Below are 24,021 nucleotides of genomic sequence, written 5' to 3'. Positions count from 1 at the left end.
CTTCTCCTAGGGCATCTCAAGCAGTAATGAGGGGAATGGGTGTGGTGTGGGAAGTTTCTGGAACTGAAAGTAGTTTCAACCAATGAAAAGTGTTCTTTGTGGATCACATGACCTACCGTGTGCGCTCTGTAAGCTTACGGTACGCGCTCGTAAACAAGTACGCATGCGCAAACGTGACGCTTACGGAGCGCGTATGTAAGACGCACTCGCGCATGTGCATTACACGCCCCTGCGTAACCGCGACGTTGCTTCCGCGCAATGCGCATGCGTGTACGCGTACGTCACGTACGTATCACGTAAGCGCACTATACTTATGACGTACGGAGCGCGTAGCATCAGCTTACCGTACGCGCATCGTATCACGTAAGCGCACCGTACTTATGACGTACGGAGCGCGTAGCGTCAGCTTACCGTACGTGCACGGCAAAAAATGCATTAAAAAAAAATACAAGTTCCAAGAGTTGTAGAAGATAACTGTGATGTACAACTGTATGTAAACATTAATTTTTTAAAAATTAACCATTCCATAATGCATGATATAGTACATATATTATTTTATACATAGGTTGGATATTATTTTTTACCAAAAATCTCCAAAAAAAAATTGCATTTAAAAAACTGTACAAATTCACTGAAAAAACCATAGGTTTCACACACGTTATTATAGTTAGGAATTAGCATTTAAAAAACCTTGCAAATTCACTGAAAAAACCATAGGTTTCACACATGTTATAGTTAGCAGGACATTTCACTCGTGAAAAACCAATGAAATTCCCACGTTATAGTTAGTGCAGGCAACTATAACTCACGCGACCGCAATCCTCTGCTGATGATGTCAAATATTACATCACTGATGACATATGTGTCTTTCTGAAAAAAAAATATTTGTAATATATGTATAGCTGAAAATTAATGGAAGAAGACATGGGTAAATAAGTGTGTAAATACAGTGATGTAATATTTGACATCATCAGCAGAGGATTGCGGTCGCGTGAGTTATAGTTGCCTGCACTAACTATAACATGGGAATTTCATTGGTTTTTCACAAGTGAAATGTCCTGCTAACTATAACATGTGTGAAACCTATGGTTTTTTCAGTGAATTTGCAAGGTTTTTTAAATGCTAATTCCTAACTATAACGTGTGTGAAACCTATGGTTTTTTCAGTGAATATATATATATATATATATATATTTACAGGTTTTATTTTTTATTTTGTCTCCTTTAAAAACAGACAGCAACAGCCCAGTCAACGCTTTTCGTTCCACTAGGGACTTTGTCAGGGATAATAATAAGCGTAGTCTTTTGTGCATGTTGTCTTCAACCATTCACTCATTAATCTTCAATATCCTGATGTGAGAAAGTTATTTTTTCTGCCTTGATCACCCCCAAGTTTTGACTGATACTTGTAGTAACTGACCCTGACTGTGCCCTGGGCTCTACTATCCTGGCCCTGTGCTCTGATTAAAAATATATATGGCAATTAGGTGTAATTACAATTGGCAATGACAACCTACCAGTAAGTCCCTAGTACATGAGAGGACATCTAGGTTTAGAGGCCAGCAGCTTTGAGGCACGTATGTGTGAACTGCTGTGTTTCCTGCTGTTATTTCAAAAGTCAGCTCTGCTTTGCAAGCAGCTTTTAAATTGAAAGTAAATGCAAATTTGACTTTGGATTTAAAGGTACTTTCAAAGTACTAACCTAACTTATTTTTTTTAAATATGTCACCCCTAAGGTCTAACCTAGGTGCCCCCAGGGTAGGGTGCTATGTACAAATGAGCAACGGCATTTAAAAAAATGTTTTATATGCCCTGGTAAGGGAAAAAGTACCAATTTCATTTCCTCTGTTGTAGCCTTTTAAATCCATAGGCTAACATTGGAATACTGTAATACAGTGTATCTATTGACAGGAGTGAGCTAACATAATATTTTATGGACTTAAAAGACTTGAAGGATTAAACCAACAACTTGCCCATGTTGAATTTATCATAGCCAATAGAGAAAAGAAGTTATAGAACTTTCTTTTCTGTGAGCCATATATAAATTGTTTGTAATTTTTTATTGTGTGTTGTGTCTTACTTATTTAACATATTGATGTTTTTAAGTGCTTCACACACCTGTTTCCTACGTTAAGCCTGCCTGCTTGTTGCCAACTACCAAGGGTGGAGCAAGGGAAGAATTTATTGAGACCTTGTGTGGACCTTACATTTCATTGGTGGCCTTCTTTTAATTTTTTTTTTAGAGTTTTATATAGCGCAAACTAGACCCGAAGATATCAGGTATCAGAGCGCTTTACATGAGCACCAGTTTTGTTACAGATGGACACATTTATTTTTGTTAGGCACGGGGAGATTAAGTGATTTGCCTAGAATCACAGGATGTTGAGCGTCGATGCAGAGACTCGAACCCTGTTCCCCAGCTTAGAGGTTGACCGCTCTAGCTGTAAGGCTACATCCTCTCCCAAGTCCTTATTGCTAGTGGTAGGTGCATACTTACGCCTACTAGTAATCCATCTTCCAACACCTCAGCCAATATCCCTGCAAATAATCCTTGCTGGATCATATCATACCACCCCATCTGGCATCTAAGGGCCTAATTTACATCTTGATGGAGGAGAATACTCAGTCACAAACGTGACAGAGATCCCGTCTGTCGTATTAAGATCCCATTATATCCTATGGAGATCTTAATATGGCCGACGGGAAATCTGTCATCTTTGTGATCCGTGTTTCTCATCTATCGAGATCTAAATAAGGCCCTAAGTCTTCTTATTGGATCACACACAATTAATAACATTGCCTCAGCAACATGGACATTTAAAATCTTGCCCATTTGAATGCACTTATCATTAATTAATGAACTGAACTGAATTTTTGAGTGCTTTCCCTTTTTAAGATATATTATAGATAAATAATGGGATTGTAAGACAGTTCTACCCTGGGGCTTAAGCACCGAGCTTACTGAATGTTTATACTATGCATCTGTGCAGTGGAGGTTTAGCTATTTCTGCCAAGAGTATTGGGGTTGAACAATATGTGCATATTATTTTCTTGTAAGTATTCAGTTTGCTCTGAAACCAGATGTTCCTTTTCTCATGAGGCTTAATATTGTCAAAACAGTTTTGATGTGAAACCTGATGCTATGTTCTCCTTGTGGCTTTGAAAAGAGAAGGAGTTATACAAGTTTCCTTTGCAATATCCACAAAAGTTGAATTTTGGACTTCAATGTCCATTTCAAAACACAAATTGCAAACTGTGATTCATGCAAATGATACTAGATATTTATTTTTTTACCCAAGAAAGACCCATACACATGTTGCAACTTCACAGACACTTACTTTACAGACAGTATTAACTGCCTTTTAATGTTCACCAGACTTCTCCTTTGTGTTATGGACTACCAATTCATTTTTGTGAGTTGGATGAAGGAAGGAAGGCATCACAGAATCCTTTGTCTGCATCACAGCCTGCGTTTTCTGGATGATTCTTGTTTATTTGTGAGATATTTCTGTTCCATGGTGTGACAATTAAAGCATAACGGGGCAGATGTACAAACGTTTTTAGTGGTCACAAACAGAAAATCAGGTTGTTTGCAACCGCTAAAAAGGGTTGCAGTATGTACAAATCCTATTTTGCAAGTTGGTAACCTATTACTGACTCACAAAATAGGGTTTGCGAGTCGCTATTAGTAAGGGTCGTGCCAAGGGCGTCCCTTCCTAAAATAGAGTTGCACTGTTTGTACGATTATTTTACGACCTGCACATGTGGTCGCAAAACAATTGCAGTTACCACCTACTTCAAGTAGCTGGTAACCCCTTCCCCTTTGTGAATGGTAGCAAAAATATTTTTAAGAGCAGGAAGTGGTCCCACAGATCACTGCCTGCCCTTAAAAAATGAAAAGAAAAATGTTAATTTTATTCTTTTAAAACACATCCAACTTTCCTTTAGGATAAACGAGCTGCATTTAAAAAAGAAAGTTGCTTTATTTAAAAAAGCATTCCGAGACATGGTGGTCTGCTGTCCCCAGCAGGCCACAGTCTCTGTAAAGGTAGCCATTCCCAATGGATCGCAAATTGCTCCCTGCCTCATGAATATTGATGAGGCAGGTCACTTGCGACCCCATTAGAAATCACTAAATGTGTCTAAGACATATTAGTACAATTCTGTTTTGCTAGTCGCAAATTGCGAGTCGCACAAAATCACACTTTGCGACCCGCAAAACGAAATGGTCGTACATCTGGCACAACAGATCCTAATGATACTTTTTCTCTTCTTGGCATATTTATCTCTTGTTTATGGATGAGATGCATGCATGTATGTGCGTACGTTTAGGACTATGATGCAAGAGCTATGTACATTTTTAGAACATAACTTTGAGCTATGTTTGGTTTCTTACTATAATTCTTGTAAGAGCTGTAGAAGGATAAAAACTACTCAGATAATACCAGAATGCACATATACTTGGATGTGTTGAGGCAGTATGTTGAGCGATGGAGAGCATAAGTCACCAGACTTTTCTTGAGACAAAAAAGGCAATATGTATGCAAATCACCATGGCCAGAGGTCATCTGCTTCCGCATAAGAGAAGGCCTGTACAAACATAATATTTTACTGCTTGACAGGTGTACAACATAATTTAAGCAAGGCTTCCTGCAATTAGAAACAGTTCTAGTTTCCCAAAATATAATAGCAAGTTTGATACTTTTAGAACTGTGTGCTCCATTTGACACCGTCAACCAACAGATACTGCTTCAGAGACTGAAAGAGATATAAGTGGAAGGATCTTTCCTAGAGTGGAGTGAATCATTCCTGTCAGATAGATGTCAAGCTATCTCATTCCTTCCTTTCCAGTCAAAGTTTAGGAAAATAGAACACGGGGTGCCTCAGGGCTCGGCCCTGAGCCCCATTCGCTTTAATATATACATACGTCCATTGCTGACTATGATTAGATCCTTTGGGATCTCTTTTGTGAATTACGTGGATGATACGCAGCTAATTGTGTCTCTTGAGAAAAACTGCCTTTACTTGACAGGAACCTTCCACACCTGCGTACGAGGAATGGCCAGTTGGCTTAAAAAAAATCCTGCCTAAAATTCAACAAAGGTAAATCAGAGTTTTTATGTTGTTCTCCTTTCAAAAGCTGCAGAACTCATCCCAAACAATTTCTGCCCCAGGACCAATACAGAGGGCTCAGAAACATTGCAGGTTGTGCGAAATCTAGGAGTGTACATTGATGAAAAACTCCCCTCAGAAGCACTCATTAATAAAACAGTAGCTACATGTTTAGGTCTATTGAGGAACTTGAGGAAAATTGTCCCTCCGTTGTCCCAACCAGCAGGAAAGCAGGCAGTACAAGGGGCAATCTTGAGCAGGTTATACTATTGTAACATGCTTCTTTTGGGAGCCCCGGATTATCTAGTCAACAGGCTGTTCATGGTACAGAAATTTGCTGCAAAACTGGCCTTGAATAAATCCAGAACTGATTCTTCCCCAGCTGCGCTGAAAGCCCTACACAGGCTGCCGGTGAGAGAAAGAATCATTTTCAAGGCCTTATGTATTGTATATAGGGCCCTGAAAGGATTTGGACCATTACCATTACAGATTTTATTTTTTTACTACAGGCTGTAGTATCTTCATGTTGTATTATTATGTTCTATGTTATCTTGTTCCTAGCTGCTCAGCCAGTGTGAGTGTTCTGTGTGGAATGATGGTGTGTGGGCCATGAGTGGAATGCTTGAGTGACTGGTATGATTGGTTACAGTTGGTGGAAGGGCTGAGCAGCTAGCAGGCTGCTCCTGGTGGGGCTGCTCTACAGAGCTTAACTACCTGCTGTACAGGATCTAAGCTACATGTTATCTACTTGAATAAACCTACTCAAACTACATCCTACCAGTGTGGACTACGTTACTACACAGGCCAAGGTGAATTTGGTCGCTATACACAAATTTAGGAAAACTAGGGCAGTCGGACGACTTTCCAGATTAAGGCTGCCCAGATGTCGAATAGGCTGCCAATCCACCTTAGAGCTAGTGAAAACTTGAACAGTTTTAGGCAAAACTTTAAAACGTGGCTCTTTTAAAAAAAAAAAAAAGAAGCAGACATAAATGCAGAGAGTCCCGGATCAATCAGCAAAGGCATCAGTGCATTATGTAGATACGAACTGGCAGTAAGGCTGTAATGGTGAATGCCGTGCTCTGTAAATGTTTGTTATTCAAATATTTCATAGTTCAGCCTTGTACAGTGATATATTGTCAACATTGTGCAGGGATAGCAAATGTCTCAGAGCAGAAGCTGCTAGTTTGGTCGACAGGCATGAAAAATTACCTGTGCAGATGTTCTTGGTGTTGAGGAGAGGAGCGCTGGTCACACACACTCACACAACCAGCCACACACACACACACGTATTATTTTTCGCATCATGGGCACTGTAGTGCTATCATGGACACTGGGATGTTTTTCATTTATATTCCACAAAATACAAGTAGGCCTCAATGCACCATATTCTGCACTTCATTTGTCAGACTTTTCATTTTTGGAGACTTGCTGCTGAATTTGCATAGTAAATGTGTTGGCCAAACTTATATCACCCACAATCAAATGATTGTGGGTGATATAAGTTTGGTAAAATGTTGCCCACCTGGTGCTTCCTTTATGTTTCCCCTTGAAATCTGGGCATTTTGCTGCTGTATATGCTAGTTGATTGGGAGACAGGGTCCCTGTAGTCCCTGGGAAGGCCTCCAATGTATTTTACTAAAATACAAAAAGTTGAGTGTTTTTTCACAGCTTACTGTGTCTGCTAGAAACCTAGGGTTGTTAGTGGCCTGGGAAAGTCTATTAACTTCTTTTCAGTGTTGGTATTGTAGATTCCATGATGCTGATTTGAGGTTGTAAATGGTGATACGGGCATTTTTTCCTGATTTTATCTGTTGTGCCAGTAAATCAATTTATGAACCTATTTTCTGTAACTTGGAATGTGAGCTTCCTCATTTTTCTTCATATGGTAAACTTTTTTCCACTGTGTCTTCTGGAGCCCTGGATGTGGTGAGGGATGTGGTAGCCACATATGCCACTTTCCACATGTCTACATTGTGTCTGTGAGGTGGGGTGTCCAGATCGAGGATGATGCTTGTAGTGGCCTCAGGCAATTTCTACAGGAAATGTGGTAGATTGTGTATGTTCTGTTCCCTGGAGAGGCATGGACGCCTGCAGTGGCTAAAAATAAATATTTTAAATTGTACGCGTTTTTTCATTGTCTCTGCTGGGGTCCCGCTTGGGTATTTTCAGGGGCCTAGCTTTAAGATTTTATACTTAAACACTGTAACGATGGTTTTGTTTCAGAAGTCAAGGCAGTGTTCATGTCTGGACTCGTATCCATATTAATCTGTCTTGCAGTTATTCATGGATTTGCTGGGTATTATTTTTTCATTTAGTCTGCTTGATCGGTCAGCCAATTTAGGTACCTATTGTGTGGTGTGGGTCTGAGTCTTATCTGTTCTGCATTTTTTAATTTCCTTACCTATGGCCCATGATCGTTCTGGGCTTTGGGTTGCCAAATACACTTTCATTGAGTTCTCTGCATTTTATCCATGTGTTTTCTTGAATCCTTTGTGTAGCTGATCCTTTCAAGATTCACAGAAATCTTCCTTAATCTTCCTACATTATTTCTCAAGGTGTCTGCTGCAGTTTCGGAAGTACTAGTGGCACTGGTGCAACGAACTTTTAATAAATCTTTATGCATGTTCCCACTGTGCTTGCTGACGACGTAGAAAAGGGAGAGACCCAGGTGCAGGCACTCCTTTCCTTGACCTTGATGCATTTTTGCTACGGTGTTGTCTAGGTTTCTGGAAGTTGTAGATGTAGTGTGCGTTCTAGTCTCGCACGCTGCGTAATGATGCGGCGCGCGAGAGGAGAACGCGGGTGGAGGCACTGCGCATGCGCGAGCCGCGAGGCGCGGAGAAAGAGCACGCCGTAGCGCGATAAGGTTGTGTGGCCCGGCGCTCTTATGTGTGTTGAAACTTATTCAATAAATAAGTATTGTTCTACACTGCCTGCATCCTGTGCTGCTTGGGAGGAGCTTCCAACATCATTACAGTGGCGACGAGATCGGGATTGCTGCAATCATAGCCAGCTGAAGGACCCTGACCCACCGACTGGGAGCACAGGCCAAGGCAGCAGTAGCCAGCAAAAGGGGAGGACAAGAAGTGGAGCGGTCCCCAAAGAATACACACGAAGAGCGCAGCAGAGGCAGTTAACACAAGGTACAGACCACGTGCAGAGGCCTATAGTAAGCGCGCAACTGCGTTAAGCACACGTGAAGCCTAGTCGCAGAGACCCTGGCGGAAGCGGCAGCAGGCAGCGAAGGTGGGCCAAAAGAGAAGCGACAGCAGGAGCAGGGACGACCAGAGCGGGGAGACACACCGGGAAGTCCAAGAGGCCCAAGCGCAGTGCCAGGAAGGAGGGAAGAGATGAGCACCCAAGGTTCCTCGCTAACGGCGCTCATACCGTTTCTTCTAAGACCGGGAGAACCCCAAATGAAGTGGGAGGACTGGCGGGAATATTTTAAGAACTACCTGGCGGCCCTCGAAGATGAGAACGGTGAAGAGTTCCCCAGCGCGAGGAAGAAAAGAATACTCCTGCACAATTTAGGCCCGGAAGGCATAAGAGTCTACCAGAATCTAGTGCCGCCACTCAGGCAAAACGCGGACGATGACGTATTCAAGCACGCCATGGAGGACCTTGATGCCCACTACCGCCCGGCGGTGAGTGTCTCAATAGACAGATACAACTTCCAACAGAGGAAATAGGAGCCGGGAGAAACCATCGATGAATACGTGGCAGCCCTGAAGAAACTGGCAGTGACATGCAAATATGGAGCCCTGCACGATGAGTTCATCAAGGACCAAATCGTTATGCACACCACGAATAAAAATGTGCAAGACAAACTGTGGGCGAACAGCGAGGCGCCTCTAAAAGACGTAATAGCGATGGTGAAGAAAGCGGAGCTGACCAAACGGTGTGCGGAGGCAGCAAAACGAGAAGTGGTCCCCAAAGTCATGGTGAACAGAGTGGATGAAGCTGAAGCACAGGGAAGAAGCAGGCAACCAGCGCAGGAGGGCAGAGGACCCCCGAAGTGGAAAGGGAAGACGGGCCAAATGTGGAAGCAGACGAAAGACAACAACGGAGCCTGTTACAGGTGCGGCAGTCCCGCACATGCAGCCCAGGACAAGAGATGCCCCGCGTTCCGGGCGAAGTGTATGTTCTGTGGCATAATGGGTCACTACGAGAAAGTCTGCCGGAGAAAAACGAAAAGACCCGTGGTGAAGTATGTGGAGCAAGAGCAACAAGGAGAGGAGGAAGAGCAAGAGGAAGACGTGGAGATCCTGTGCATCGAGGATCAGGTGCTAGGGATAGACGGGAGGAGAACCCGCAAACCCCAATGCGACATGACGATTGGAGGGGTGAACATCCAAATAGTAGTCGGGGTCTCCGTACACCATCATCCAGAAAACGGTATGGAGAGAGCAGTTTGAACCTACGCTGGGACCGAAGCTGGAACCCCCAGACATTCGGCCGGTAACGTACACAGGAGACCCAATACCCATGGTAGGGTACCGGAAACTGACCTTTGAATTCCGGGGAAGACAAGCCGAGTGCAAGCTGTACATAGCGGAGAAAGGCCCCTCTGTACTGGGATGGATGGACCAAGGGGATCTAGGGATCACACTAGACCCGGGAGGCGACACACAAGTCCTCTTGACGGCGCCAGGGAGCTGGCCGGTACTGGAAGCAATGAAGCACAAATTCCCAAAAGTGTTTGGAGGAAAAGTGGGAAAACTGGAGAAATTTACACACAGGATAGTACTTAAGGAAAACTCCAGCCCGGTGTCCCACAAAGTCAGGAACATACCCTTGGCGGTGAGAGAAGCGGTGCAGACGGAGCTACACAGGTTGGAAAAAGAGGGAATAATAGAGCCGATCGACAGCGTGGAATGGCTTGCCCCCCTGGTAGTGGCGATGAAACCCAACGGGAAAGTCCGTCTTTGTGTGGACCTTAGGGAACTAAACAAGTGCCTCATAGTAGAGAAATTCCCGTTACCTCGCATTGAGGAAATGCTAGCCAAGACCAAAGGGATAAAATGGTTCTCCACCATTGACCTAACGTCCGCCTATCACCAAATAGACCTGCACCCATCAAGCCGGAAGTTGACATCGTTTATCACACCCTTTGGGTGCTACCAGTTTCGGAGAATGCCATTTGGTCTAGCCTCCGCAGCAGCGGTGTTCCAAAAGCTGATGCATCGGCTGTTTCAGGACATTGAAGGCGTCCAGTATTTTCAGGATGACATACTCGTGATGGGGACAGACAGGAGAGACCATGATGAGAGGTTAGAGAAAGTACTCAGAGTGCTAGAGGACAAAGGCCTGACGGCGGAATGGGAAAAGTGCAGGCTAGGAATGACATCAGTCACCTACCTGGGGCACGAAATAGGAGGTCATGGCATCACCCCCAAAAGAGCGAATGTGGAAGCGATATGCAAGGCGACCGCACCCAACAACAAGGAGGAAGTGAGATCATTCTTACAGCAAATTCGTACCACACTTCGCCACCAAGACCCATCACCTTCGACAACTAACAAGGGACAAAATAACCTACCAATGGACGGAAGACACACAGAAGGAATTCGAGGCCCTAAAAAAGGACATCAGTCAAGCGTTACCCTTGCAAGGGTATGACCCCCTCGGTCGGTCGATTCTGACGACAGATGCCAGCGAGAAAGGCCTCGGAGACGTGCTCATGCAGGAAAGGAGCGATGGACAGGTGGAAACCCTCAGCTTCGCGTCCAGGACACTATCGCCCACGGAACAGAAATATAGTGTGATTGAGAAAGAGATGCTAGCGGTGGTGTGGGCGATGGGAAACTATCGCCAATTCCTATGGGGCACAAGATTCTTGCTGAAAACAGACCACAAGCCACTGGTAAAAGTGCTCACCTCGAGCGGGCATGCAGGGGCCACACCCCGCATAGCGAAAATGACGCTCAAACTGCTGGAGTACAGATACGATGTGGAGTATATTCCGGGGACGAGGAATAAAGTGGCAGACTATCCCAGCCGAGCAGCAGCCATGGAAGGTGCCCCGGACATGATACCCGAAGAAGACGAAATGGTGGCAATAATGGACGAACCCGAAAGGGTGATAAGCAAACAAGAATGGATACAAGCGTATGAAGAAGATGAGGACATCCGCAAGGTCAAGGAACACATAATAAAGGGATGGTCAGAGAAGAGACGGTTAGGAGAGGCTCTCCGGAAGTATTTCGAAGTGCGAGGAGAGTTATCGGTAGGGAACGAAGGAATATTCCTGTACAGGAGAGACAAAGTGGTTCCTCCAGAAACAGTGGTTCCCCGATTACTCGCAATGCTACACGAAGGGCACTTGGGTATAGTAAAATCGAAAGCAAGAGCTAAACACATGTACTGGTGGCCAGGAATGGATTGGACGCCCAGGTGGAGAGGCAAGTGAGAGAGTGCGGCCAGTGCCAGGGAGCCGACAAGACGCTAGTCCCACTACGGCCGGCGCTAGGGAAATTCCCTGTACCAAGTGGGCCATGGGAAGATGTGGCGGTGGACATCCTGGGGCCGGTGCTGGACATCCATGGAACGCCCCAATACCTCTGTGTCCTGGTTGACAAGTATTCCAAATGGCCGGAGATACACATACAGGAAGAAATGGAAGCAGAAACAGTGATAAAATTCCTCACTTCCGTTTTTCTAAGAGAAGGCATCCCCAGAACGCTATTGATCAGACAAATGGAACAAGTACGCAGAGCGCAATGGGATAAAATTGCTGCACACGGCGGTGTACCACCCGGCAAGCAATGGACAGGTGGAGCGTTTTAACAGAGTACTGATGGGATCCATCCAAGCAGCCATCATGGTGGGGAAAGATTGGGAGAAGGAGGTTCAGAAAACAGTGTGGGCCTACCGCATCACCCCCACAGGGACGGGGTACAGCCCCTTCCAAATCCTAAGGGGGAGACACCCCTTCACAAAGGACAACGTCATATGGAGAGAAAAGACATTGACGAGTAAATGGTCTCCAGCAGTAGTACAACACAACCTAGAGAAGGCCCAGAGGGTGTACTCGGAGCATTACAATAAGAGACGGACGGTCAAGAACACCACTCTGGAGAAAGGGGAGTGGGTGAGAGTCAAGCTAGCGGTACGAAGGAAGAAGGGAGACAGCAAGTACAGTCCACCTCTACAGGTAGAAGAGGCATACGAGAGAGCCGCCTTACTCAGCGATGGGAACGTGTGGTCCCATGACCGCATGGCGAAATGCAACAAGATCCTGAAATGGCCAGAGGAAGAGGAGAAGTCAGCCCAAGGGACACTAACAAAAGACAATGAAGGAAGCCAACCCCCTGAAGGGAGAAGCGGACCGGGGAAAGAGGACAGTGAGGAGCTAGCACATCAGGGGTCGATGGAAATGGAAGAGCTAGTGACGGAGGATGGCCACAGCCCGGACAGAGTGGGGCAGAGCAAACAACTTGGCCACAGCCCGGCTGCAAGCAATGATTCCGGTAATCATGGCACCCCGATAAGGCGCACCCGAACAGGCAGAGTGATTGTGAGGCCTAGCCGCTTCAAAGACTTTGAACTGGAGGGAGGGTGCATACCCTAGAGACTGTGAGGACTTCATGTTATCAGGGCCATGGAAAAGGAGGGAGATATGTAGTGTGCGTTCTAGTCTCGCACGCTGCGTAATGACGCGGCGCGCGAGAGGAGAACGCGGGCGGAGGCACTGCGCATGCGCGAGCCGCGAGCCGCGGAGAAAGAGCTCGCCGTAGCGCGATAAGGTTGTGTGGCCCGGCGCTCTTATGTGTGTTGAAACTTATTCAATAAATAAGTATTGTTCTACACTGCCTGCATCCTGTGCTGCTTGGGAGGAGCTTCCAACATCATTACAGTAGAGGCCCTGGAGTGGCCTGGGGTAGCCAAATATATAGCCAAATATATATACGTTTAATTCTTCATATATTCCACTGTTTGGTTGGGGAGTGATAGCGGCCCCCAGGGAGTGGGCTGATGCACTTTACGGTAATCTTCCTGGGTGTTCTGGGATCCAAAGATTGTAGCCTGTTTTCATGGTGTAGTAGTACAGGTACTGGCAGTAAATGAGAGGATGGATTGAAATTGCCAAAGCGACTTCCTGGACTCCTGTTTGTTCACATCATGAAGAATGTTCACTCATGAGGATGCAATTGATGCCACACCTGAGCTGTGTCCGTGCCCAAATGTGATGATGATTATTTGAGGATTAATATTACACTTGTGACTAGTAAATACATGAAGACACACATTCATCAGGAAGCGAAAGAGGTATTTGTTTTTAAATCACCCAATGACAGTTTTTGTGAATACATAATTTAGATAATTAATTTTACACTAAACATGCTTTTATTTTATTTATTCAATAATCACCAGTTAGGGCCTGCTGTGTGATGGAAATACCTTCTCTAGACAAGCTTCAGTCCCAAAAGAGACACTCTAATTATTAATGTGGGTCATTGATCTACATCTAATACGGTATTCACAATTCATGGCTCTCCCGCCAAACTTATTTGGTCCTTCCATCTGTCACTCAAAGGATGGATGCTCTCCTAAGCCAATGGCTCAGGGTGCTGCTGTTGCTTTTCAACACTGTCCATTGATCCCAAAGGTCCTGCACAAAGTTCAATCAGAGTGTTCAGAAGTGCTCCTGTAGCTCACAGTTGGCGCCTGATGCAGTCATTTCCATTCTGTCTCTCTGCCCATCGGTACCGTGGTTGCTGCCACTGTCCCCTAATTCATTAGGCTATCGTTGATGCATGTAAATGTAAATTGATACTTGTATAGCGCACTACTCACCCGCAAGGGTCTCAAGGCGCTTGTACGAATACCGCTGTGGAACCCATCCTGGCTTTCCCTGTGAGGCGTCCACTCCTGGGCACCCCCAAGGTGGAGGCCAGGCATCCTTAGCGTTGTGGGGGCCGTTGTGGAGATTAAGCAAGCTATGCCCAGAGTTGCAGAGTGGGACACCATGATTGGAATAGGCACCGAGGCGAGAATTATCAGGTCCGTGGAATTTTTGAGCCCAAGACCCGCCGAGGCGGGGAATTGAACCCTGGTCCCGGGCTAGACCTCTGCATCAGGGTCTGCCGTTCTAATCATTGAGCCACACTTCTCCACCATCTGCTGGATTAGAGATTGAGGCCCTCATTTATAAGGAATTGGCATAGGGCAGTTCCACAAGTCTTCTTGCTGCCCTGCCCTATGCCAATGTGAATGGGCAGGAATGTACCATATTGATGAAATACGGTGCATTGCTGTCCTTTCCTCTGTGCGGGTGCACAGTTTGCTGCCTTGTGCCAACATAGGCACCCTTGCACCATGGTGCAAGGGTGCTTTTGCTGCCTGAAGGATTGTTTTTGTGCAGGAAAGGGCACCTTCCTGCACAAAAACATTCCAGAGTGGCATCTTCCTCCTACTATGTGTGCTGCAGCACACATGGGAAGAGAAAAAAACGAGGACAAATTAAAAAAATGTCTCCTCGGTACGCCTGGTCTGGGGAGGCATAGGGTTTTGGCATTGACCCAGGTTTATGTGATTAGGTAAATCTGCATCAAAATCCATGGGTGTTTTGTGGCAGCACGCGCCACAATGCCAATGGAACGCCTCCTTGATGCAGAGTAAGGCATGGCAGTGGGTTGCTCTACCTTGTCTTACTCCATATCTGTGAGGCCATTCAAAGCCATGCGGAGTCGCTTTGCGTCGCCTCATAGATATGATTGAGAGGCTTGCGCTGCCAGCGCATTAAAAAATGTGATCATGCAGCATAAGCCTCTCATAAATGAGCCCCTGAGTTCTTAGTGGTCCAGAGTCCAATGAGGAGGTAATCTCTAGGTATGATACAAGTTGAGTTCTTGCTATTTTAACAGTTCAAGAAAACTTCACAATTTATCTTTGCCTTGACAGTTTTTTCTGAAATGCAAGACACTTTTCACTGTGATCAAATACAGCCAAGATGGAAAATGTATGCATGAAATGTCTGGCCGCGTTTTCCTTTTGTAAGGTTTGTCTATGCTCTGTGGTAATTTAATTCAGAATGTTTCTCTGGAAGTTTACCTTTTGCAGAGCTTACCATGCACAGTGGCAAAGGACAGATCCCTGTTGTCTGCGAAGCATATTCTGTGCAGAATCATTTTGTTAGAGCTAAATACAGATATATGCAACATAAATTCCCACAAGTCATGCTTTTGATTCAAATGTGCCAAAGGGAACATTTATTCAACCTTTGTGAAGTTTTCTCCAAACTTCAAGAAGGTTCCAAAATACTTTTCACTCACATAATAATTGCTTGTCAGTGGACCAGGAATCTTCCTCTCAAGTCATCCTCTGGCAGTAACTAGGCTTCCTTTATTACATTTTGCTCTTCCTATTGCTTGGAAGTAAAAAAGGAACTCCTTACAAATCTTATACTTTACTTTTGGCACGTTCTAGTTTGAGAGTTCAATGGGCACATTTTGGGCTGCTAATGTTAAACGGTGTCTTTTGCACTGTTATTCGTTGGCTATCCTTTGCTGAGTTTGCCTTAAAATTGGAAAGTAATCATTTTTTGTAGGGTCGGATTTTCTAGTGCTCACCAAGTCCTCCAAGAGCCATAATTTAAGCCATTGAATGCAGCATTTTTTGCAAATTTTGGGGGTAATAATATCTTTTTGGCTTTTTCCTCTACTGATTTCTTTGGTGATGTCTTTACTCAGGAACCTTGTTGTATTTCCTATGACAATTATAATAAGCTCTGAGCCCGAGTGTAAACCCAATATTTATCTTTGCACTTCCTACGCCCATCGTCAGGTCTATCATGCCTTGAAGACGCCTTCTGGTGCATGTTGAGCCCTACAAAACCACATACAAACAAAAATACAAATTCATTCCCCTGAAGTTCAGCAATTGCAGCATCAGTAGGGCTCTGTTCTGCTTTTTTCACACACAAAAATTGAAAAAATCTATCTAGAAATTGCGAATTCACATACATGCAGGCTTCCTCTGTCACACTCCATAATCTTGTCCCATAATACACCCTCTCCCGACCTTACGGTCACTCCCCGCATGAAACCCTCTATGGAGCCTAACACCCTCACCTCCTATTTAGACTACTGGCCCCCTCTTAACATAGACTCCTTTAAAATCATTCTAGATAAAGTCAAGTCCGGTTCTCCCAATGACCCTCTCTCAATTTCTATACTGAAACAGCTTGACACTCCTCATCTGCATGTCATCTTAAACGCCCTGAACTCTTCCTTCCTTACTTGAGTCAACAGTCCCCTCACACTGGAAGCATGCTATGGTGACCCATCTCCTAAAAATGCCCACCGCGGACCCTGACACTTTTTCTAATTATCGACCAATCTCCCTTCTGCCACCCTTCTCTAAAATTTTTGAGAGACACATTCACTCCCACCTCTCACAGTTCACTGAATCGAATAACATCCTTCACCCCTCTCAATCTGGTTTCCGAACCGGTTTTCTCCACTGAGACTAAATTGCTGGGAGCCACTGAGAGGCTGCGACATAATCTTGATGCTTGAAAGACAGTGGCGCTTATATTGTTGGACCTCAGCGCGGCGTTCGACACCATCTCCCATCTCATAATATTTAATACACTGAGGTCCCTTGGCATCCGTGGCTCTGCCCTAGATTGGATCATCTCCTTTCTGGACGACCTCACTTTTCAAATATTTTCTGCCACAGCCAGCTCCAACACCCACTCATCACCCTATGGGGTACCCCAGGGCTCTAGCCTTAGCCCGTTGCTTTTTAACTTATACATCAGGCCTTTAGCTGATATAGCGGAACAAGCTGGTCTGGCGCTCCTTACCTATGCCGACGACTCCCAGATAATTTTTTCTCTTTCAAACACCGACCCCTGTACACCATCTCTCCTTCAACAGGGTCTTGGTGAAATTGCGAAATGGATGAATAACATCTACCTCAAGCAGAATGGTGAGAAAACTGAGGTCCTGATCCTGGGAAAGAGGAAAGATCTCTGGGGTCCACTACACTAGCCAGCCGAGATGGGTGCTCTCCCGCAACCCTCCAGCCATGTCCATAACTTGGGCGTAACCATTGACGACTCCCTGACAATGCACCATCAAGCAGTCAAGGTTACAGCAGTGTGTTTTACCATCCTAAAATGGCTCAGGAAGATCATCTGGATGCTGCCAATCCCCACCCAAAAAACAGTGGTCCATGCCCTTATCACCTCACGGCTTGACTACGGAAACATCCTGTACTTGGGCTCCAACAAGGCAGTGATCCGTAGACTGCAGCTGGTACAGAACTCTGCAGCAAGACTTCTTTGTAGAGTTCCTAGAGCTTCTCCCATCTCTGGTTACCTCAGTGACTTACATTGGCTCAGGGTGGAAAACCGTATCAAGTTCAAAGCCCTGAGCTACATGTTCAAAATCAAAACAGACATGCCACCTCAGTACCTGCAATCCCTTGTATTCCCCTACGTTCCGACTCGTCATTTGCCGTCTGCAACTCTTGGCCCCCATGTTTAAACTCGCCAGGGTGGGCGGAAGATCTTTTTCCTATCTTGGCCCGTCCCTCTGGAATGCTCTTCCCCTTGTTATCCGCAATTAAACTATCTACACTCGCTTCTGCAGCGCTCTTAAGACCTGGCTATTTAACCAATAAATCCATCTCACCGCCGCTTTGTTTCTGCACCTAGTCTGTCATGGCGCCGGGAAACCCTTTTTGGGTAGCTGTCGCGCCTTATACATGCAAATAATAAATAAATATACAGTGGATGACAGATTTCCAAGCTTTTTACACTCTTTGTGTACTATGGGTGGGTCCTTACGGTCACAAGCCATCTGGGGCAGTGCTCAACCAGTGAACTAGTCGCCCATGTCTACCACCTGTGCAGTAGCTGATCTTCTGCTACTTGATGGTGTCAAAGGCCAGCTGATGTGAGGAATGGCATCTTGAAACGGCAAACATGAACAGTGTATCCACTGCAAATATTAGCAATGCTGCTGCTTGGATGGCATCATCCACATTTATGCATCCTTTTTGTTTGGCCATGGGTGGTGGGCAATTTTGCTTCAGCGTTTTTGGACACAGCGGTACAGTAATTTCCTTCTTCATTATGTGACGATAAACAGGTGAGCAGGTTTTCATTGTGGATTACACGCATTGCTTTCTGTGATGATAGTACACCTGAGATGGAAATCCACTAATTACTTACTCTAAATCTTCATTCATTTGTTCTTTTCCCTGTCACGGTCCAGTGTTAATCCAGGGAGATATGTGGGAGGTCGAGGTCCTTTGTGGATCATGGTTGTGTTTTTTATTTGAGATCAGGTATTGTTTCTTGATGTTGAGGAATAGTCTGTAAGGATCATTTGTAAAGATCATGGGTAGGGAATCCCCTCACATCTAACAGACTAGGTATAACAGAGAGAACTGACAAGTAATCAGGGCATTATAAACCCACAGACGACGACTCTAAGCATCATATAGCTCACAAGAACGAATCTTCTATTATTATAAACAGAGTTTATTAGACTTCCCATGCAAATAAACATAACCAATATCCAACACATAATTATGAGGATAAACTCAATACACGAGAAAAACACTTGATAAAAATATTCTTAAAACTGATCAACAAGGATAAAGCAAACGTTTCATTTACTAATTGCATAAAAATAAGGCTGGTACCACAGCAACTTTCTCTGACTCTAAACCAGTAAACACTCAAATCCCCCGTGCACCATCGGAAGCCAGGCTCTATAATAACTGGTTTGAATTAAAGCAACAAGTGAAGGGTTCTCTGAGGTTGCACAGCCTCTGCAGTTGTGGTACTGTGATTGAGATAAATATGCAGCACTCTTGGCTTTTCGTTAGCTTGTACTATTTTATCAGTCGAAAGGACAGCCGATCTATAGCTCATCCCTGATTTGGGTGGGGCTAGCCTATGGTAGTCCACCCCAAAATCAGGGGGAACTCTAGGGCACATACATAACTTGAGGTAGTCATTCCTATGCTGGAGACCTACAACCCCCCATTTCCACCTCCCTGGGAACCACCTGATGTGTTCTCTTGAGGGCTGATTATGAGGGAAACATCAATTGCTCTCAAGGAAAGGAGAAACAGCTTTTAGCTTTGCCTGTGGACATAGCTCCATTGTTATCTGTTTCATATAGTCTGAGCTGAAGGTGACTTGCATAACCCAGATGTGTCTCTCCATTAGATTGTTATTAATGTTGTCAGCTAAGGGTGTGTGCCTTTGTCTACTTTTATGTAATTTGACTAAAATCTGTTGGATATAACAGGTGTGATCTAATGAGCAGATGAAGTCTGCCAAGAGCTTAGGTACATGTTGAACTAGGGCGGGAGAGCATATTCTTGAGTCAGAGCTGGAACCACTAACCTATGAATGCAGGTGGTGTACTTGATCTGCAGGAGCACTTTGGATTCCACACACCCATGCCTATCTGCATTTACTGCAGTGAAGTCCACACAGTCGTGAAAGCACAATGCCAGGGTAAGAGAAAGTGGACGTGAAAAAGAGAGAGAACTGCTGGAGTCACTCCTTGCTGTCGTCATCAGTACACCCTCACTCATGTCGAAGGTCTGCGTAGATCTGGCTGGTCACGTTTGTAACATGTGCTGTGCAAAGAGGGAGACTTTTACTATTAAATATAGACACTACTATGGGTGTTTTCACTCAGCCTAAACCAAAAGAACTGGTAGAATAACATACCAGTTATACATACAGTTAATGTGCATGATTGGGACTAGGGGAAGATACAGTTATGCTTATGATGACAGATCTAATAGGTTGGCTATGGCCAACGGCAACAACCAGAGAGAAAAATAGAAAACACGTTAGTGGTAGGCACAACTAGGCCCTGGGTGTTTATTTTCATACCCGGTCACACCTACAGCAGCTGTCATTCTCGTGAGGTCGGAAGGTCCCCAAGGAGTTGGGGGACTGCTCGATCATACGTGAGTAGTGGGCAGAAAATACACAAGGAAGATAGGGCATGCTGTCCAAAATAGTGGAGTCAAATAATATCAGGGTCAAATGTACAGGGGCCCAAAACATACAGAGGCCAGAGCCAGCCTGGGAACCAGGGAGACAGCCTGACAACTACAAGGGAGTTGGGGGGGATCTTGCACCAAGAAAATTTGGGAAAAATGGCAAAATGATGCATTCTGCAACTTATTTTCCATCATATATTCAATTCTATTAACTTTCAAAGCAGAGTAAATGATGACCTTACAGCGCACCAGCATACAACAATCTTTGTTGGGGCTTTTCAATGATTCCTTCACTATCACTCTCCAACAGTGCCTCCCATCTCTCCATGGCTTCTCTCTTACATGAACGTCATTTGTTTATGCCACCTCCCACACCAGTGTAGGATGTCGGAGCACTTCACATCTCACACACACACAGACAATGAATCATACATGTGTAAATCAGTGTATAGAAAATGTTACATAGCACAAGGTGTAGGATTCACATGCATTTATACAGGAAGGCATTTTTAAGAGTGCTTGATCTGTAGAAGCACAAACTCAGAATTCAGACCGTAACACAGTGGTTAGGTTTGGCTTTACTAATAAGAATGTATTTCTACTCAAGCAAAATCGTTTTAGCAACATTAGGATAATAAAATACTGGTTAAAAAACATACCTTTCTAAACTATACCAGCATTTTTCTACCGGGAGGCAGCGCCGGAGGAGGCTGTACAGCCATAGTTCATCCGCCATCCTGCTGACGCTGACCCGGAGCAGCCCAGGAGCCCAGTTGCTGTAGTCGCCCCCGCCGCCGCGCTTCTGACACCGCGCGGCCGCGGAGTGGGGCAGACTACACTACCCAGCCTGCACAGCGACGCCCCCACTGCCTGGTTCCCACGCCTGGAGGTGTTCAAAAGAGGACAGCTCCCACTGGGGAGCGGGGAGCATTTTTCTACCGGGAGGCAGCGCCGGAGGAGGCTGTACAGCCATAGTTCATCCGCCATCCTGCTGACACTGACCCGGAGCAGCCCAGGAGCCCAGTTGCTGTAGTCGCCCCCGCCGCCGCGCTTCTGACAACGCGCGGCTGCGGAGTGGGGCAGACTACACTACCCAGCCTGCACAGCGACGCCCCCACTGCCTGGTTCCCGCGCCTGGAGGCGTTCAAAAGAGGACAGCTCCCACTGGGGAGCGGGGAGCATTTTTCTACCGGGAGGCAGCGCCGGAGGAGGCTGTACAGCCATAGTTCATCCGCCATCCTGCTGACACTGACCCGGAGCAGCCCAGGAGCCCAGTTGCTGTAGTCGCCCCCGCCGCCGCGCTTCTGACACCGCGCGGCCGCGGAGTGGGGCTGACTACACTACCCAGCCTGCACAGCGACGCCCCCACTGCCTGGTTCCCGCGCCTGGAGGCGTTCAAAAGAGGACAGCTCCCACTGGGGAGCGGGGAGCATTTTTCTACCGGGAGGCAGCGCCGGAGGAGGCTGTACAGCCATAGTTCATCCGCCATCCTGCTGACACTGACCCGGAGCAGCCCAGGAGCCCAGTTGCTGTAGTCGCCCCCGCCGCCGCGCTTCTGACACCGCGCGGCCGCAGAGTGGGGCAGACTACACTACCCAGCCTGCACAGCGACGCCCCCACTGCCTGGTTCCCGCACCTGGAGACGTTCAAAAGAGGACAGCTCCCTCCGCATCGCGGACGCGCGTGGGCGGCGCCGGGCTGAGCCCGGGCAGAGGGCAGGCCGTCTGTGGCCGTCACTGGCAGGAGGAGGCAGGGCGGGGCTACCCCCTTTCGCTGTGCCCGTCGGGACATCATTGCAACGGCACATCAACGGTTTGAAGATAACTGTCTCCCCACCGCTCCTCAAGGTACTGTCAAACTTTTCTAATAGCATTATCGCTACAGTGTTATTTTGAACAGCGTTATTCATAACTTCTCACCTGATTGTAATCGCTCCGCCCTTTAAAAATGGAAACACGTAAAAGTACAGTGGGCACATTGGACGCTTACCTGTTGAGGGCAGAATCCCTGATAATGCAGGAAATTCAATCAACAGAAAGGAGGCTCTCTCTAGAACCCCCGGAAAGATGCAACAGAATCGTCGAGGCTTCAAACTCATCCCCACTGCCCAAATCACCTACCTCGACAATCACCATTGAACCCTCTCCCAATCACCTCTCTATTTTACCTGACCGCCCTAGACTTCGGTCGAACGACCACGCACTACAACCAAAGGGCCCCTTAACACGAAGGAAAGGTAAAACTAACACAAGCACTGGGAAGGGGTCATATAAAAAAGGCCAGCCTCGCAAAGGGGGAAAGTCCCCACCAACTCCAGCCACCTGCGATATAGGCATACAAACAGAGGAAATTAATTCATCTCCCCACGACCAATTACTTACTCTTGGTGAGACAATTAAGTTAGCAGTGGAAAGCAACGTAAAGACATTACAGTTAGCTGTTAGTCAGGACATAGAAATCAAACTCAGGGAAATGATCTCTCTACTTTCCTCGGTATTTGAGGATAAATTTGTCCAACTCACTAAAACTGTTCTCGAAGGCACAACCAAATTAAACCCGACCAATACTTCGCTAGCAACTAGTTACCCAAATACACAATCTAACCGGAACCCATCACTCTTAATTAACCATCTTAATAACCCCAGTGTAAATACCCCCATTCTTCATCCTGTAACCAGACTAAAGACGATTCAAGTAACAAAGGGAAATTTAAAACCAAATACCGAACCAGATCCATCTCCGAGTTCTAACGCAGCTCCAAGCCACAATAACAGGGCAGATTGTACCACCATCCCTAACAAAGACTACTTACACTTACCACCAGCTGCTCGGCCATACGTTCTGTTCCTGACAAATGTCCCTTTTTTACAAAAAGATTCCATTGAAACATGGCTCTCGTTAAGGAATAAGGTCACCTACTGGCTCACACAAAACACCTACTTCCACCCAAGACATACAAACCAGATATTGATGGTGAGGAGAGTGGGATGGATTGGCGACTCTACTAAAAAAAGTTTTGGAGACTGCATAGTCGTAAACTTCAGATCACCAGGTTTAGTCCATTCGTTACTTAGAATCAATAGGACAATAACACACGATCCCAACCACATTAACATGGTGTCACTGGACTACTTCTACCACAACGATCAAACAAACACCTACAATGGGAACGGGTGCATCCTTACCCATAACAGATTCGAACATCTCAGCACACTAGAAGAGCTGGACTGACAGCTAACCCCAATGGTTAACCCTGAATCTTTGACTACTACCCCTTTCCCAATTTCACCAACTGCCCAATCTGAGCCATACTCAAGGAAAAAACAGATCCTACCTTCCTCAACTCACCTAACATCTACAAATCAACAAGGGACAGTACCCAGCGCTGAACAGATCAGCATCCCCGAAACTATTTCTCCCTCGATAGCCAGATCATACAGGGAGGGTGACACCAGCTCTAGTGTGGTTCCTATCGCACCAAAGCAAAATATTTGCAGAATTAACTCTAACTGTAAGAAAATAAACTCACTCTTAAAAATAACCTTTTGGAACATATCAGGCCTTCGATTAAAGACCCAAAATGAAGAATGGATAAAATTCATTAAAGAATTTGAAATCATTGCTCTCCAGGAGACATGGTTAACAACCCCCCTGCATATAAATGGCTTTAAGACCTTTTTCAGCCCAGCACTCCCTTCAACATCCGGCAGAGCAAAGGGCGGACTAATAATATATGTCTCAAATCTAATACCAACCATGGAGGCACATATTCTCAAAGCTGAACCACAATACCAGATTATATGTACGACCATAAGTAGAATGCCTCCTATTTTTATCGTCAATTTCTATAATAACCTCCCGGAAGATAGATTTGAAGGGGTTATAAAAGAAATTTGTGTTTCCTTACAGAAACAACTAACCT

This window comes from Triturus cristatus, chromosome 1_2 (assembly GCF_964204655.1).
Source record: "Triturus cristatus chromosome 1_2, aTriCri1.1, whole genome shotgun sequence".
In the NCBI taxonomy this organism is placed as follows: Eukaryota; Metazoa; Chordata; class Amphibia; order Caudata; family Salamandridae; genus Triturus; species Triturus cristatus.
The sequence above is the reverse complement of the archived record's forward strand: the minus strand, read 5'-3'. Positions refer to the sequence as shown.